The sequence below is a fragment of the Enhydra lutris genome, unplaced genomic scaffold, assembly GCF_002288905.1.
Source record: "Enhydra lutris kenyoni isolate GAN:26980312 unplaced genomic scaffold, ASM228890v2 scaffoldscaffold30, whole genome shotgun sequence".
In the NCBI taxonomy this organism is placed as follows: domain Eukaryota; kingdom Metazoa; phylum Chordata; class Mammalia; order Carnivora; family Mustelidae; genus Enhydra; species Enhydra lutris.
This window is the reverse complement of record NW_019154114.1, coordinates 5498537-5515870: the sequence shown is the minus strand read 5'-3', so window position 1 is coordinate 5515870 and position 17334 is coordinate 5498537.

Below are 17334 nucleotides of genomic sequence, written 5' to 3'. Positions count from 1 at the left end.
AGCTCCTTCTGCTTATGCTCTTTCTCCCAAATAAATAAATAAAATCTTTAAAAAAATTAATAAATCCTGAATCCAGCTCTTCTGATATATGAGAACTTAGGCAGGTGACTTTCTACTCTCTTGTGCTCCAATATTCTCATCTATAAAATGGGATAAATATAGTAACACCTTCCTCCTAGGTTATGTCACTATTTTTGTAAAACACTTTAGAACATGATAAACATAAGTGTTAAATTGTATTAATTGTCCCTCTCCTTTCATTGAGGATTTCCTCAATGAAAGATAGTTTTTACCTGCTTTGTTCACAGTGCATAGAACAGCCTAGCATAGGGGCGCCTGTTTGGATCAGTGGGTTGGGCCTCTGCCTTCGTCTTGGGTTGTGATCTCAGCATCCTGGGATGGAGCCCCGAATCGGTCTCTCTGCTCAGCAAGGAGCCTGCTTCCCCCTCCCCCCTCTGCCTGGCTCTCTGCCTACTTGTGATCTCCGTCTCTGTTAAATAAATAAATAAATAAATAAAATCTTAAAAACAAAAACAAAAACAGCCTAGCATAAAATACTCAAATATCTATTGAATGGATGAAATCAACAAGATGCAACTTATAAGCATCTTACAGGGTGCTAGATGCACAGTAGAAGCAAAACTCGTGTGGGTTGCCTGACGCACCTCACAGAGCTGAGGAGAGATCCAACGAGCTAACATAGGGCTAAGTATTTAGCAAAGAATCATACAAATAATACAAGTCATAATAAAATCAACTACTACCATTTCCTGAGCACACACCAGGTTCAGATTCTGTACTAATTACTTTTCATGCATGAACTCATTCGAATCCTCACAACTCTACACAGTCATTCATATTATTACTTTTCACTGATGAGAAAACAGGGTAAGTCCCTTGCCTAAGACCACACACTAAGGCAGAAGCAAAGCCACAGTGTAGCCCAGTTCTGCCTCACTCCAAAACTCACTGTCTGAACCAGTTGCCAAGCTGCTATCTGTCAATATTTGCTGGAAGAATGAGTTTGTGAAGCAGGTCTTTGGTATATTAGGAAGAATTCCATAATATCCGATCCTTTCTCTTAAAAATCTCTTAAAATAAACATGTTTGCCCCTGATTCAAGGTTAAATTCTGGGTCCTGCAAGAAACATTTAGAAAGAGCTTTTCTGCCCATTTTCGGTAGCAAAATTCCCAGATCTCCCCTCCCACACAGCACACTTAGGGGGATGTGTCCCAAAGACAAGCGGGTATTTTGCAGTCTTTTTCTAGGAAGGAGCCTTAAAACTGGGTGGGGTCCTATTTCCTGTCCCTCCCCTCCACTGCCAAGTGCTCTGCACAAATGATTCCATAGTCTTGCTTCTTTATATTTGTTCTTGATTTCTCTGGGACCCTCCTTTTTGTCTGGTGATGTCACTGGCTAGCTCCTTCCATCTATCACTTCTGAAGACTGCAAGGTGCTGAGGCAGCTGACCCCAGCAAGAAACCTGATCCATATACCTTCCCTTTCCTTGAGTCTTGGGAGGGGCTGTGCTGCCTTTAGCATCAGTGAATTTCTGCCAAGGCCTGAGCTGTCAGTTTCCAAAGACCAGCAGCCAAGCATTTACGTATGTGTGTACAATGAGCACACAGAATCAATTAATCAATAAGCACTCACAAAACCCTGAAGACCCGTGGTTGGCTAGGGTCTAGAAACTTTGAGTAATATAGGGCTGGAAAAGGGCCTTGAAGAAAACAACAACAACAACAACAACAACATAACAATAATCTGTCCTCAAAGGCATTCTTCATCCTTCCCCTGAGAGGCACTGGTGACCCTTGGATTAGGTTTCCCAGGCTCACTTGAGAGAGGACTTCCTGCTGGGATCAGTCAATGGGAAGCACTAGGAAGATTGGAGGCAGGACAATGAAAAAAGCCAGGGTATTTATTCTCCTGCATCAGTGTCTTGGCAATGGCTGTATCTTGTCTATAGCTCTAGCTGTGGGTCCAGGTTCTAGTAACACCACCTTTCCCTTCTCTTCTTCCTGCTAAGTGGTGGATGACTTCTTGCTGCCTAATCTATAGGTTGCATCACTGTCCCCTATTTGACTTCTCAGCCTCTCCATCCCCTCTGCAATTAAGTTCCCTCCAAAGACTCACGGTGGTTTTGCTTTCCGTATTGGATGTTGATTGATAGGAGAGTTAAAACACAGTACTTGCTATGGGTGAGACAGTGTTCTAGATACATTACACAAATTAACTTACTCAATTCCACCATCTGAGGAATGATTACATTTTACAGATAATAGTTTAAATTTACATCTTACAAAACTGAGGCACTTAGAGTTTCATCTACTCTAAGTAACACCCCAAATCTGGATGCATATCAGAAACTGCCCAGGAGATGCCAGCAATGTTTGATTTCTTTTTTTTTTTTTTTTTAAGATTTTATTTAGTTATTTGTCAGAGAGAGAGAGTGAGCACAGGCAGACAGAATGGCAGGCAGAGGCAGAGGGAGAAGCAGGCTCCCTGACGAGAAAGGAGCCCGATGTGGGACTCGATCCCAGGACGCTGGGATCACAACCTGAGCCAAAGGCAGCTGCTCAACCAACTGAGCCACCCAGGCGTCCCAATGTTTGATTTCTTGTTCTGGGTGGTGTATACATGTCTGTGCTCACTTAGAGGAAATTTATGGAGCAATAAATCCATGGTTTTATACTCTTCTGTGTGTATACATGTCAAGAAAGATCCAGTTTGTAAAATGGCATTTAGCAAAGAAAAAGACACTGTTTTCAAGATGTTTGTGAAGAGTTAATTTTTTCCCCTAAAATGAGTCAGAAAAAAAGTAACATTTCGAAAGTACCATATTCTTTTATATAGTTTATGATTGTAAACATATGAAACAAAATTAAAATTAAACATTTTAAGTAAAACAACATAGTTTTAAATCTTATAAAAATAGGGGCACCTGGGTGGCTCAGTTGTTAAATGTCTGCCGTTGGCTCAGGTCATGATCCCGGGATCCTGGGATCGAGCTCTGCATTGGGCTCCCTGCTCAGCAGGGGAGTCTACTTCTCCCTCTCCCACTCCCCCTGCTTATGTTCCCTCTCTCACTGCCTCTCTCTCTCTCTCTGTCAAATAAGTAAATAAAACCTTAAAAAAAAAACTTGTAAAATTATTATATCTAACTTTTTTTTACTTAACAAAAAAAAGGATATTTAGTGTTACTAAAGATTCAACATAAGGCGCCTGGGTGGCTCAGTCAGTTAAGCGACTGCCTTTGGCTCAGGTCATGATCCTCAGGTCCTGGGATTGAGCCCCGTGTCAAGCTCCCTGCTCAGTGGGGAGTTTGCTTCCCCCTCTGCCTGCCACTCTGCCTGCTTGTGCTCTCTATCTCTTTGTCAAATAAATAAATAAAATCTAAAAACAAAAAAAATTCATCATAAATATAATTTCTGATGTCTACTGTTAGATCAACATTTGTTAACCCTTTTCCTCCTGTAGGACTGGGTAATTTTAAACTTAAGGATATTATTAAAAATGCTACAATAGGGGCACCTGGGTGGCTCAGTGGGTTAAAGCCTCTGCCTTTGGCTCAGGTCATGATTCCAGGGTCCTGGGATCGAGCCCCACATCAGGCTCTCTGCTCAGCAGGGAGCCTTCTTCCTCCTCTCTCTCTGCCTGCCTCTCTGCCTACTTGTGATCTCTGTCAAATAAATAAAATCTTTTTAAAAAAAAATGCTACAATGAAAAAAAAAATTGCCCAGGAAGCCAATTAAAGTTACAGCAGGTGATGGACACCATCCTAGCCCTACTGAATCAGACCTGCCAGTCCCTGGGGCCCAGAAATCTGGATATTTAAAAGCTTCCCAGGTGATTCTGATGCAACTAACCCAGCACCCCTCCATGAACTGGTATTCAGGAAACCCTGACCTTGTTTTGGTGATGAGGACGCGTAGATCCAGATCAGTAAAGTGACCTGCCCATGGTTGCACAGCAAACTCTATAGGAGACAAGAACACTGCCAAGGACAGCAACTTCAAGGTCACATGGCTGGTTTCTAATGTTTGGACTCGTTTTCCCTAGGAGCCATCTGAAGCCACTTATTATTAGAAATGTTTTGGAAAATTCAGCGTGTAAACAGACATGTGCAGGATTGCTGAGCGGCTGATCAGTGTTTGGAAAAGAAAAAAAGAGGCAGTTTCATCCCCTTAGTCTTATTTTCAGTCCTTTCTGAATAAGTTCGTTAATCCTTCCTCTATTCTTTTTTTTTTTTTTTAAAGATTTTATTTATTTATTTGTCAGAGAGAGAGAGGGAGAGAGAGCAAGCACAGGCAGACAGAATGGCAGGCAGAGGCAGAGGGAGAAGCAGGCTCCCTGCCGAGCAAGGAGCCCGATGTGGGACTCGATCCCAGGACACTGGGATCATGACCTGAGCTGAAGGCAGCTGCTTAACCAACTGAGCCACCCAGGCGTCCCTCCTTCCTCTATTCTAACCTTCCCCATTCTGACCAAGACTGTGGTTGGGCCAAGAATTCATACTTTTTAACAGGGGCCTAAGGTAATCTGACAATTTGGAAAATATGATAAAAATCCAAAAAGCCCAGAATCTAAATGGAGTTTGTAATAACCAACCCCATAAGGGTTGGATTTTTGTCTCCTCCCCATTCCCCATTGCTGTATTCCCAGCACCAACGACAGTGCCTGGCACACAGTAGCAGCTTAATAAATATTTATTGAATGAAATAATAATAATATTTTTTCTTGCATTTTGAAAATGTTTTCTGTACCATTATTCCCTGATCCCCACAATAGACAGAATAGATACTAGGATCCTCATTTTACAGAAAATAAAACTGAGTTCAGAGAGACAAGGTGACTTATCAGATCACATAGCTAGGATAAGTGTTAGAAGCTCTGTGAAATTCTCCTCTCCCAGCTGATGGTGATGAGGAGGAACACAAGTGGGAAGATGCAAATACGAATGAAGAATAAACTATCAGACTTCAGCTCAAAAAAGCTAACAAGGGTAAGAAATTCTAGCATTTCACTGGAGGAGGATATTGGAGGCTCAAAAATTCCAGAGGATACACAAATCTATCTCTGGACTCTGAACTTTGCTTAGTCATTAGTTCAAGCAGCCCTTGCTTGCCTGCTTTATTAGTAATAGTAACTCTCTCTTTTTCCATATCATTAAATGCTAAACGCTTTGCGCATCTTATTCTATTACCACTCTCCTGGACCACTGCAATAGCCTTTTTTAGTCTCCCTCCAACCTGTTTTCTGCATTACTGTCAGACTGATCATTTAAAACTGCCAAGTCTTGGGTGGCTCAGTCAGTTAAGCATCGGCCTTTGGCTCAGGTCATGATCCCAGAGTTCTGGGATTGAGTCCTGCATCGGGCTCCCTTCTCCATGCTTCTCTCTTTGCCTCTGCTACTATCTCTCTGTCAAATAAAGAAATAAAATCCTTAAGAAAGAATGAAAGAGTGAGCTAAGATGGGAATAAAGTAACAAGATAGTCTCTGGGGAATGGTCAGGACAGATATTCTAAGAAGGCAACACTGAAGCTAAGACCTGAAGGTTGAAAAGAAGCCAGTCATGGAAAAGTTGGGAGAAAGTATTCCAGGCAGAAGGACCAGCATGTGCAAATACCTTTGCTGAGGTAAGCAACTTCTAGAAACCAGGAACAAAGTAGACAGTTGTGGCAGAAGTAGAATGAGTCAGAGAGAGAGAGATGAGGTAAGACTGGAGAAGTAGGTGAGAGCCAGATCATATAGGGCTCTGCAACTATAGAAACTGGTCTTCTATTCCATGACAAAAAAAAAAAAAAAAAAAAAAGCTACTAAACAGAGGAGGAATATGAGCTGATTTATATTTTGTAACAATCCTTCTAGCTCCCGTGTGAAAATGAATTGGGGACAGGAGGAATGAAAGTAAGGGACAAGAGAGGAGGCTGGTGCTAGGCCCAGAAAAGAGAAGACAAGCTTGCTGGGACCATAGGAGAGATGGAGTAGAGTGGTCAGATTCCCGATAGAGCTTCCAGGTGAAATTGACAAGAATGGATGATAGACGTCTGGAGGATGAAGGGGAGGAGGCGATGGTGCTATTTATGGAGGAAGAATCAGGTGCAGGAGGAATCAAGAGTTCCATCTGGATTGGGAAGTTGGAGCTAGGCAGACGCAGATACTGAGTTCACCATGGACCATGGGTGGGTATCTCCAAAGAGATGATACTTAAACACAATAGATTAGCCCTGATGTGCTCTGACATTTGAAGACTGGGCAGAAGAGGAGGGACTAAGAGAGGTAAAAGGAAAACCAGAAGATTGAAGTCCACAGAAGAAAGTGTTTCCAAAAAGAGGAGGTGACCAGCTCGGTCAAAGATGCTGGGAGGCCATGAAAGGTGTGGTCAGGGATATGTCCATTGAATTTGGCTGTTTGAGGTCATTGGAAGCACAGTTTCATGAGAGAATCACGCCAGAAACTAGATTGGATTAGACAGAACGGTAAATTAGAGGTGAGGAAGCATGTACAGACAATTATTTTCAAGTTTTCCTTCAGCGGGGGTGTAGCTGCTGGTGTGTGTGGAGACAAGTGAGGGTTTGTTTTTTTAGATAGAATTTACTAGAGTCATGTTCTCCAAACTTCAGTCATTGAAGAATTGTCTTTGTTTCTGCCCCATCCTTACACCACAGGTACTCTAAATTTAAAATTCGTCTTATTTTTAAAAAAGATTTTATTTACTTATTTGACAGAGACAGTGAGAGAGGGAACACAAGCAGGGGGAGTGGAGAGTGAGAAGCAGGCTTCCCACTAAGCAGGGAGCCCAATGTGGGGCTCAATCCCAGGATCCTAGGATCATGACTTGAGCCAAAGGCAGACGCTTAACGACTGAGCCATCCAGGCACCCCTTAAAATTAGTCTTAAAATTAACTCAATTTTAGGGGTGTCTGGATGGCTCAGTTGGAATTTCAAAGAAAAAACAATTTTTTTGGTTATGGTCCATGTGATTTAAAACCACCTAATACTGGGATTATATTCTGAGAAACACTTCCTAGAACATTTCTTTTCTTTTGTCGTTGAGAAATAACTTATGCTTGGTTGAGTGAGCAGATCTTAAATGTAGAGCTCGAATAATTTTTGCATAGGTATATACCAGTGTATCACACAGTTCAAGCGAAAGAGTTTTCTTTCTTTCTTTTCCTTCCTTCCTTTAAGATTTTATTTATTTATTTGTCAGAGAGAGAGAGAGAGAGAGAGAGAGAGAGTGAGCATGTACAAACAGGCAGAAGGAGAAGCAGGGTCCCCACCTCCCTGAAGGCAGATGCTTAACCCATGGAGCCACCCAGATGTCCCAAACTCAAGACTTTTCTACCAAGGAGGCCAGGGTCAGCCTTCAAACATAGCAAAGTCCTCATGGAATCAACAGTTTGCGCCTCATAATATTCCTAGTGCCTAGCACAGTGCTAGTGTGGTACCCTCTCTTTTTTCTTTTTTTCTTATTAGTTTTCTACAAAGAACATGTGTTATTTATGAGTTAAAAAACCAAGTCCTAGGGCTCCTGGGTGGCTCGTTAGTTGAGCAACTGCCTTCAGCTCAGGTCATGATCCTGGAGTCCTGGGATCAAGTCCCACATGGGCCTCCCATCTCAGCAGGGGGTCTGCTTCTCCATTTGACTTTCCCTCTTCATACTTGTTCTTTCATTCTCTCTCAAATAAATTTTTAAAAATCTTTAAAAAAATAAAATTAAAAAAAAAAAGTCCTATCCAGGGCACCTGTCTGGTCCAGTTGGTTCTTGATCTTGGGGTTGTGAATTTGAACCCCACATTGGGGATAGAGATTACTTAAAAATAAAGTCTTTGAAAAAAAAAAAAACACCAGTCTTATTTGAACTCCAATTTTCCAGAGTGTCTAATCTAGAACTTATCAATGAAAACCAGAAAGAACATCAGGATCTCCCTTTGGATGTTAAGCCCTAGACGGAGAAGAGAGACGTGTCCAAACAGGAGCATCCAGGAGTGGGTATCCTGATTCCAAGCCTCCCCCTAGCTACTAATCTGTATTTTGTGGGTCTTTGCTCTCACACCCTCATACACAATAGTTAAGGACACCAGAACCAATTCACTAAAACAGGGACAGCAAGACAAAACATCACCCATAAGTCTTTAAAAATTTAAAGAGTCTGATACAGTCCTCCATTTGGCATCTGCCACAAAAGGAAATCGCTTGGGGCCTGTGCCTCTGTTGTTTTCCCTTTTCCAGACATCTTCTGTACAAACCCCCCTCCCTGAGGTTTACCCTCAGCTGCTGGTAGGAGGGTGTCAGGGCCCTTCGCGGGAGGAGTTGTAGAATGGAAAAGCCCTTTATATTCAGACAAGCGAAACTAATGAGTTGATATTCCCCAAGCACGTTGAGGATCAAAGTCAGAGATGTGAAACTCTGGCAAGGATACAGACATCTGTGGGCATGGGTGGGCCCAAGCTGGGAGACCCTGGAGAGTGCTACCAGGGGCTGTGCACACCCGGTCGGGCCTGCCTGCGACCAGACAGGTGTCAGGGCTGGCTGGAGAAGGCCAGGTCCCCACGCTGAATGCAGGAAGGAAGAATTTGGAACCATTGTAATTAAATTAATTACAGGAATTTGTGGCGTATGGGGTAGAAGTAAAAGACAAGGAAGAAAAAAACATTCCACCGAGCCAAATTAACCAATGTTGAGTCTTAGCTTTTGCTCCCAAAAGGATGCAACCAGTGTCGTTTTTGTATAAGAAATAAGAACATTGTGATTAAAGTAAAAAAAAACACTTGATATCTACTTAGAAATCCACTCCTATCTTTACCTTCAAAGAGGCAAACTCTCCAAGGTGGTTTATGTGCTCCTCCCTACATTTAAAAATACTTTTACATAATTGTAGCAGCATGACAACTTGCTTTTTCTTTCTTTTTTTTTTTTTTAAAGATTTTATTTATTTATTTGTCAGAGAGAGAGAGGGAGAGAGCGAGCACAGGCAGACAGAATGGCAGGCAGAGGCAGAGGGAGAAGCAGGTTCCCTGACGAGCAAGGAGCCCGATGTGGGACTCGATCCCAGGACGCTGGGATCATGACCTGAGCCGAAGGCAGCTGCCTAACCAACTGAGCCACCCAGGTGTCCCGACAACTTGCTTTTTCTATACAATCTTATTTTTAAGAATTGTACTCCTCCTCCAGCACATGCATAGACCACATTTTGCTGGTGGCTATGGGATACCAAGAGCCAACACTTAATAGGATGCCTCTCTACCAGAAAGGATCCCAAGTCCTCAGAAAGGATCACGAGTCCCCTTGAATTCTTCACCTAGGAGGACATAGGGATAAATCAAATTTCTCATTGTCACACAGCTGCTAAGTGACAGGGTAGGATTTGGGGCCCAAGTCTGCACCAAAGTTCAGGGTCCTCTCTATTGCACCATCCAGCCTGTCCTTGGGTGGCTTCACAAGCTTTAATGTTTCAGGCAAGTGGACCCAGTACTGTATAAATTAACTATTGCTGGAAACAAACCATCCCCAAAATGTAGTGGTTTAAAACAATAACTGTTATTTCTCATGATTCTGTGGGTTGACAAGATGGGTCTTCTGATCTTACCTGGACTCACTCAGTAGCTGTGGTCAGCTGGCAGCTTGGCTGGTTGGCCTACGATGGCTTCATTCATATGTCTGGAGCCTCAGCTGGGATTTCTGGCCTTCTCTTCCAGCTGGACTTCTTCAGAAGGTGGTGGAAATGTTCCAAGAGAGTGAGAGCAGAAGCGGTAAGGTCTTGGCAACAGCCCCTTCTGCTGCATTCTTTCTGTTAAAGAAAGTCACAAAACCAGCTTCGATTCAAAGGGTGGGAAAACAGACCCCATCTTAGATGGGAGGGAATGCAAAGAATTTGTGGCCACCTTTAATCTATTATAGTTAGGGCGCCTGGGTGGCTCAGTAATTAAGCATCTGCCTTCGGTCCTGAGATCGAGCCCTGCATCAGGTTCCTTGCTCAGTGGGAAACTTGCTTCTCCCTCTCCCACTCCCCCTGCTTGTGTTCCCTCTCTTGCTGTGACTCTTTCTGTCAGATAAATAAAATCTTAAAAAAAAAAAATCTACTAAAGTAGCCATCCTTATATATACCCCTGCTATATAGGCAGTGTGTGTGTCTCTAAAGTGTGTACCAAGAAGTAGAATTGTCAGAACTGGGTTTTCCAACTTGAGTTTTTTAGTTACTCAAAGATTTTTTATTGCAATATAATCCATATATCATAAAATTCACCATTTTAAAAGGGTGTATTCAAGACTTTTTAGGTTGTGCAACCATCACTATTATCTAATTCCAGGACATTTCTTTAACCCAAAAGGACCCTCCTAACTCATTAGTAGTCAATCTTCACTTCCCTCCTCCTTAGCCCCTGGCAAACACCTATAGATTTAACTATTTTGAGCATTTCATATAAATGGAATCATATAACATGTGATGTTTTGTATCTGGCTTCTTAAACTTGGCATAATGTTTTCAGGTTCATCTACATTGTAGCATGTATAATTCCTTCATTCCTTTTTTTATGGCTGAATAATATTCCACTGTATTGATTAACCACAATTTGTTTATCTATTCATCAGCTGATAGACATTTATGTTGTTTCTGCTTTTTAGCTGCTATGAATAATACTATTATGAATGTTCATGCACAAGTTTTTGTACAAACACACATTTTCTCTTCTCTGGGATATATACCTTAGAGTAGAATTGCTGGGTCATACAGTAATTCTATGTTTAACTTTTTGAGGAAGTGCCAAACTAGTTTCCACAGTGGCTGAACCATTTTACGTTTTTACCAACAATTCATGAGGTTTCCAATTTCTCCAAATCTTTGCCAACACTTGCTATTTTCCATTAAAAAAATTATAGCCATTCTCGTGAGTGTAAAGTGCTATTTTGTTGTGATTTTGATTTGCATTTCTCTAATGATTAATGATGTGGAGCATTTTTTCATGCGTTTATTGGCCATTGGCATGTCTTCTTTGGAGAAAGGTCTACTGAAATCCTTTGTCCACTTTTAGAATGGGTTGTCTTTTTATTGTTGAATTTTAAGAGTTCTTTTTTCCTTTAAGATTTTATTTATTTATTTGACAGAGAGAGAGCACAAGCAGGGGGAGCAGCGGGCAGAGGCAAAGGGAGAAGCAGAAGCAGGCAGAGGAAGAGGGAAAAGCAGGCTCCCCACTGAGCAAGGAGCCCAATGTGGGGCTCGATCCCAGGACTCTGGGATCATGATCTGAGCTGAGGGCAGATGCTTAACCAACTGAGCCAACCAGGGGCCTCTGTAAGAATTCTTTATATATTCTGGGTATTAGACCCCAGTCAAATATATGATGTGCAGATACTTTTTTTTCCCATTCTGTGGGTTGTCTTTTCACTTTCTCAACAGTATCCTTTAAAACACAGAAGTTTTTATATTCATGAAGTCCAAATTATCTATTTTTTCTTTGATTGCTCATGCTTTTAGTGTCATATCCAAGAAATCATTACTTAAACCTAGGTTATGAAAAGTTACACTCATGTTTTCTTCTCAAAGTTTTACAATTTTAGCTCTTACATGTAGGTCTTTGATCCAATTTTAGTTCATTCTTAAATATGGTGTGAGGTAAGGGTCCAGCCTCATTTCCTTGGATATCCAATACCATTTGCTGAAAAGACTCCTCTCTCCCTATCGGGTTGTCTTGGGATCATTATTGAAAATCACCTGGGTACCATTACAATATCAAACATTACAAGTATCAGCCAGCATCCTTGCCTTGTTCCTAGTCTGGGAATAATTCTATTATTTCACCATTATGTATGCTGTTTGATATGTGTATTATCAGGCACAAGAATTTCTCTTTAATTTGTATTTATTAATGCTTAATCATAAATGACTATTGAATTTTATCACCTACTTTTTTCTGGGGTTATTGAGGTGATCAGATTTTTCTCTTTTAACCATGCCATGTAGTGTATTACATTAATAGATTATCTGTTGGTGAAAGGCTTCTGCAATCCTGGGACAATTAATGGCAATTATTTTCTAGTCTGAGTTCCTTTTCTATCTCCCTGTCTCCGATCATGCTTTGGAGGGTCAATGTTGTTTCCTGTTCTGCGTCCTCATCAAAAATTCCAGTTTCTTAGTTGAAATGTTCTCTTAGAAGTTTCCGGAAGCTTGGATTTGCTCATTAGTGATGTGGTGGGGGTGGCTGAGAGGCTCCAGGGCAGACCCCAGGGCTTTAGGCTACGTATTTTCCAGAGGAGCCAGATGAAAGTCAGGGGCAGAGCAAGAAACAGCCTTCCAAAGTCACCTACTTTGGTCATTAAGCAGCAGAATTCAAATTCTCTGTCCTTATCTGTAAAGTTTATTCTGTCTCATAAACATTTTTCTGGTGAAAAGTATAACTTTTCTCATTTCACGTTCTGAGCACTTCCTATAAGCCAGGCACAGTGCTCTGTGATTTATATATGCATTAGCTACCATTTACTGAACCTTTAGCCAGCTGTAGGCACCGTGTTAATCGTTCTACAATAGTATTTCATTTAATCCCCTTACCCACGCTATGGGGAGGTATTATCATCTCTAGTTTGCAGAAGAGGAAATGAAGGTTGAGAGAGGCTGAATTGCTGGTGGTCTTTAAGACAGAGCCGAGGTTCAAAATCAGGTTCGTCTCATTGCAGAGCCTATGCCCTTAGCTACTGTTGTACATGCTATGCATAATTAGCTCCGTCAGCCCAAACTCCCATGATCAGTATTAAGTACCAACAGCTCCGTGTGATCAGAGCGTGACCAAGCATTGCCAAGTGTGATTGGCTGGAGTCACTTGTGGTCTGATTGGTTTCGGTGTCAGGCCGTGACACATGCTCACATGAGGTGTTCTGCTGTAACAGCTCCCTTAGGGAAAATGGTATGTGCTTTTCTTTTTAAGCTTCTAAGAAATAGCAGCTTTATCTGTGATGTAATTAATCTACCATATAATTGCCCAATTTAAAGTGCACAAGTCAGAATATTCTGTGTATTCACAGACTTGAACAACCATCACCATAATCGATTTTGGAATATTTTCATCACCTTCACCTTTTCTGGATATTTCATCTAAATGGAATCATACAACATGTGGCCTTTACAGGCCATCTTCTTTCACTTTACCATCTGAAGGCATAATTACCCATGTTGTAGCATATACCAGTACTTTCTTATTTCTTTTTATTTTCAAGTCATATTCCATTGTATGGATATACCACATTTATTCTCCCATTCATGCGTTGATCGACATTTGGGTTGTTTTTGGCTATTAAAAATAATGCTGCTATGAGTATTTATATGCCAGGTCCTAATACAGACCTGTGTTTGATTTTTTATATGGTATATAAGCATTGCTTCTTCTAAGACAATCTCTGTCCATGTCCAATTCAACCTTTTACATTCAAAAATGTTCAAAAGCATTTCCTTTAACAAACAGCTGAAAAATGTTTTGGCAGTGGGTTCATTCACAAACTACAAGTGGGAGACTGAGGTAGAAATGGTTTCTCCGGGCAAGGAGTCACCCATTCTCCACTGATTATACCCTGACTGCATCAGCCCCTGGCACACCAGCAGCCCAGTTACCTTTCTAGCTAACCCCAGCTATTCCAGATTTAGCCTTGTTCTGTTCCCACTGTGGTCGTCCCCATCTCAGCAATGGCAATTCAGTACTATAGTTCAGGCCACAAACCTTGAGGTGGTTCCCACTCCCCTCTTTTCTTTCCTTCACATCCTAATCCAAGCAAATCCTGTTGGTTCTATCTTCAAAATACAACCAGAAGTCAAGCCCCTTTCACCCTGGATTATGACAATGGTCTCCAATGGTCTTCCTGTTTCTGGTCCCTAGTCTGTTCTCCCCACAATGGCCAGATCACGTCACTGCTCTGCTCAAGTCCCTCCTATGGCTTCTATCCTCCTTGGTGCAAAAGCCCAAATCCTTGCAATGGTTACAAGGTCTTATGAGATTTCATCTCTGTTACCTGTCAGGGTTCTTCTACTTCCTTCTCATTCACTCCTTTTCATACATGGGCCTTAGAACTGTTCTCAAGCAAGCTAGAGTATACCCCTGCCACAGGGCCTTTGCCCATGCTGTCCCCACTTGTCCGTCACACTCTTGACACTTGAGGACGTCCTTCAGGTTTTGACTTCCTTCCACTGAGGACTTCTCTGACTTCCCTATTGAACGTGGTGCCCTCATCACATCATTTGCTACTTTCCAACTCCCTCACCCTGCTTTAGTTTCTCACTTGCTAATGTAATATCATTTACCTTTTATTATGTTCATTGTTTTCCCCTCCTCCCACTCTGCCATCTGCACTCTTGCCAAGTCAGCCCAGGGAAGGCTGAGATTTTTGAGTGTTTTTTTCCCCAGACTCTGGAACAGACCTGGCACTGTTGAATGAATGACCAACTCACTTGGTGGGATCAGCCCATTCCAAGTTGCTCTCTTTCCTCCGTTTCTCTCTGTCTTAAGGACACTCTTAGGTCCTTCGTTTTCAGATCCCCACTCTCAGACCAGCTAATTTCCTACCTGGGGGCAGCGCCTGAAACCTCCTTTCAAGCTCCACTTTGGTGTAAGGGTTTAATGTTTTCATACAGGAAGTCTCACATTTGTGTTTACCATCTGCCTGCCCTGTGGGCATGTCAGCTGCACAGGGGAGAGTAAAACTATCATACCCAGAGCCACCTACTGAGGAAGAGGCCCTGAGGTTCTTCCTACATACATTTCTATAAACAAAAAACTTGGGTTCATTCATTCATTCACAGATCTGGGTTTTAGGAGCCTGAAGAATCTATAACTGGGGAGCTCCTCTTTAAACCAACCCCCCAAAATTACAAGTACAAAAGTAGGTACCTAACTTTGTATTTATTCAGAATGAGAAAATAAACCACTACCAACCACAAATTTAGAAAAAACTTATACCATAAACATTACAACATTTTAGAAAAATGTAATTTTTTAAAAAAAGATTTTTATTTACTTATTTGAGAGGGAGCACAAGTGGTGGGAGTGGCAGGCAGAGCAGGCAGAGGGAGAAGCAGGCTCCCTGATGAGCAGGGAGCCTGATGTGGGGCTCAATCCCAGGACCCTGAGATCATGACCTGAGCCGAAGGCAGAGGCTTAACCCGCTGAGCCACCCAGGCACCCCAAAATGTGATTTTTATTAATTAATGGGTTGACAACTTCTTCTCACCTTTTCTCATGCAGTTTTTGGTTGCAAACTCTTCATTCACCTCTTCATATGATGGCCATTTTGTAATATTCTCTATTGAGAGAATAGAAAGATAATTTAGTCTTTTTCTAGAATGGTTGATCAAAAATTGTTAATTATCACTAACAGTTTAAGAAGGTTTCCTGCTCATTTTTAATAAGTCAATTTTTGTTATTTCATATATCAAAAATTTTTAATACTTTTCATATTAAAAATGAGTAAATTTTTGGATTGTCGAATTTGGGACAACTTTACTAAATTTCTTTCATATATGAACTGAATAATTTCAGGGTGGTTTTTTTTTTAAAGATTTATTTATTTGACAGACAGAGATCACAAGTAGGCAGAGAGGCAGGCAGAGAGAGAGAGGAAGAAGCAGGCTCCCCGCTGAGCAGAGAGCCCGATGCGGGGCTCGATCCCAGGACCCTGGGATCATGACCTGAGCCAAAGGCAGAAGCTTTAACCCACTGAGCCACCCAGGCACCCCTTCAGGGTGTTTTGAATTTTGCTTGTGTAGTCACTAATCTTCGAAGTGACAGGAATGGCATGTTCCAAGTTTTAGGTTATTTTAATCAATGCCTGCCTATTGTATCAAATAGCAAGAGATTTAAACACAAGCATTCTGATAAATTTTATTTCACCAGATTCTCATAAAAAAGAGAAGTGTATAGTACATTTGTACGTATATGCTATGTACCAGTTAGTTATTATAACAAACCACCCCCAAATTAAGGGATTTTTAAAAAGATTTATTGATTTATTTATTTGAAGAGAATGTGTTGGGAGGATAGGGAAAGATGGACAGGGAGAGAGAGAGAATCTCAAAAAGACTCCCAACTGAGCATGGAACCCCATACGGGGCTTGATCCCATGACCTTCAGATCCTGACCTGATCCAGATTCAAGAGTCAGATGCTTAACCGACTGAGCCACCCAGGCACTCCCAAAATTGTTCTTTTTTTTTTTTTTTTTAAAGATTTTATTTATTTATTTGACAGACAGAGATCACAAGTAGGCAGAGAGGCTGGCATAGAGGAGGGGGAAGCAGGCTCCTTGCGGAGCAGAGAGCCCGATGCGGGGCTCGATCCCAGGATCCTGGGAATCATGACCTGAGCCGAAGGCAGAGGCTTTAACCCACTGAGCCACCCAGGCGCCCCCCAAAATTCAGTTCTTAAAACAATAACCATTTTGTTAACTTATGCTTCTGTGGGACAGCAACTTAGGCTCCCATCAGCTGGGTGATTCTTCTGTCAGTATCACCTGGCATCGGTCAGGCAGTCACAGTTACCTAGCAACTGGAAAGGGACTGTAGAACCTAAGATGGCCTCATCCACATGTCTGGTGGTTGGTGCTAGCTATTGGCTGGGACCCTCTCTCCCAAAGATCTCTAATTTTCAGGAAGGCTGGCCTGGGATTCTTTACATAGTAATGGAAGAACTTCTTCTTCTTCTTTTTTTTTTCTTTAAGATTTAATTAATTAATTTATTTGACAGAGAAACAGCAAGAGAGGGAACACAAGCAGGGGGGATGGGAAAGGGAAAAGCAGGCTTCCTGCCAAGCGGGGAGCCCCACACAAGGCTTGATCCCAGGACCTTGGGATCATGACCTGAGCTGAAGGCAGACCCCTAACTACTGAGCCACCCAGGTACCCCAGGACTTCTTTTTCCTTAATTAATTAATTTATTTGAGAGAGAGTGCACGTACACGAGCCTCCAGAGAAGCAGAGGGAGAAGGAGAAAGAATCTTAAGCAGACTCCCCAATGAGCATGAAGCCAGATGCGGGGCTCAATATCACAAACCTGAGATCATGACCTCAGCTGAAACCAAGAGCTGGTTGGTTAACCAACTGTGCCACCCAGGCACCCTGTAAGAGCTTGCTTAGATGGGAAAGGCCAAGAGCAAAAGCTACATGGCTCCTTGAGTTCTGGACTTGGAACTCCTGCTTCACTTCTCCTATATTCTATTACTCAAAGCATATCACAAGGCCATCCCAGATTCAAAAGGAGTGGACAGACTCCACAGCTTGATGGGAAAAGCAACAATGTCATATTGCAAAAGGCATTTGTGCAATGATGGGAAGAATAATTGTGAACATCTTT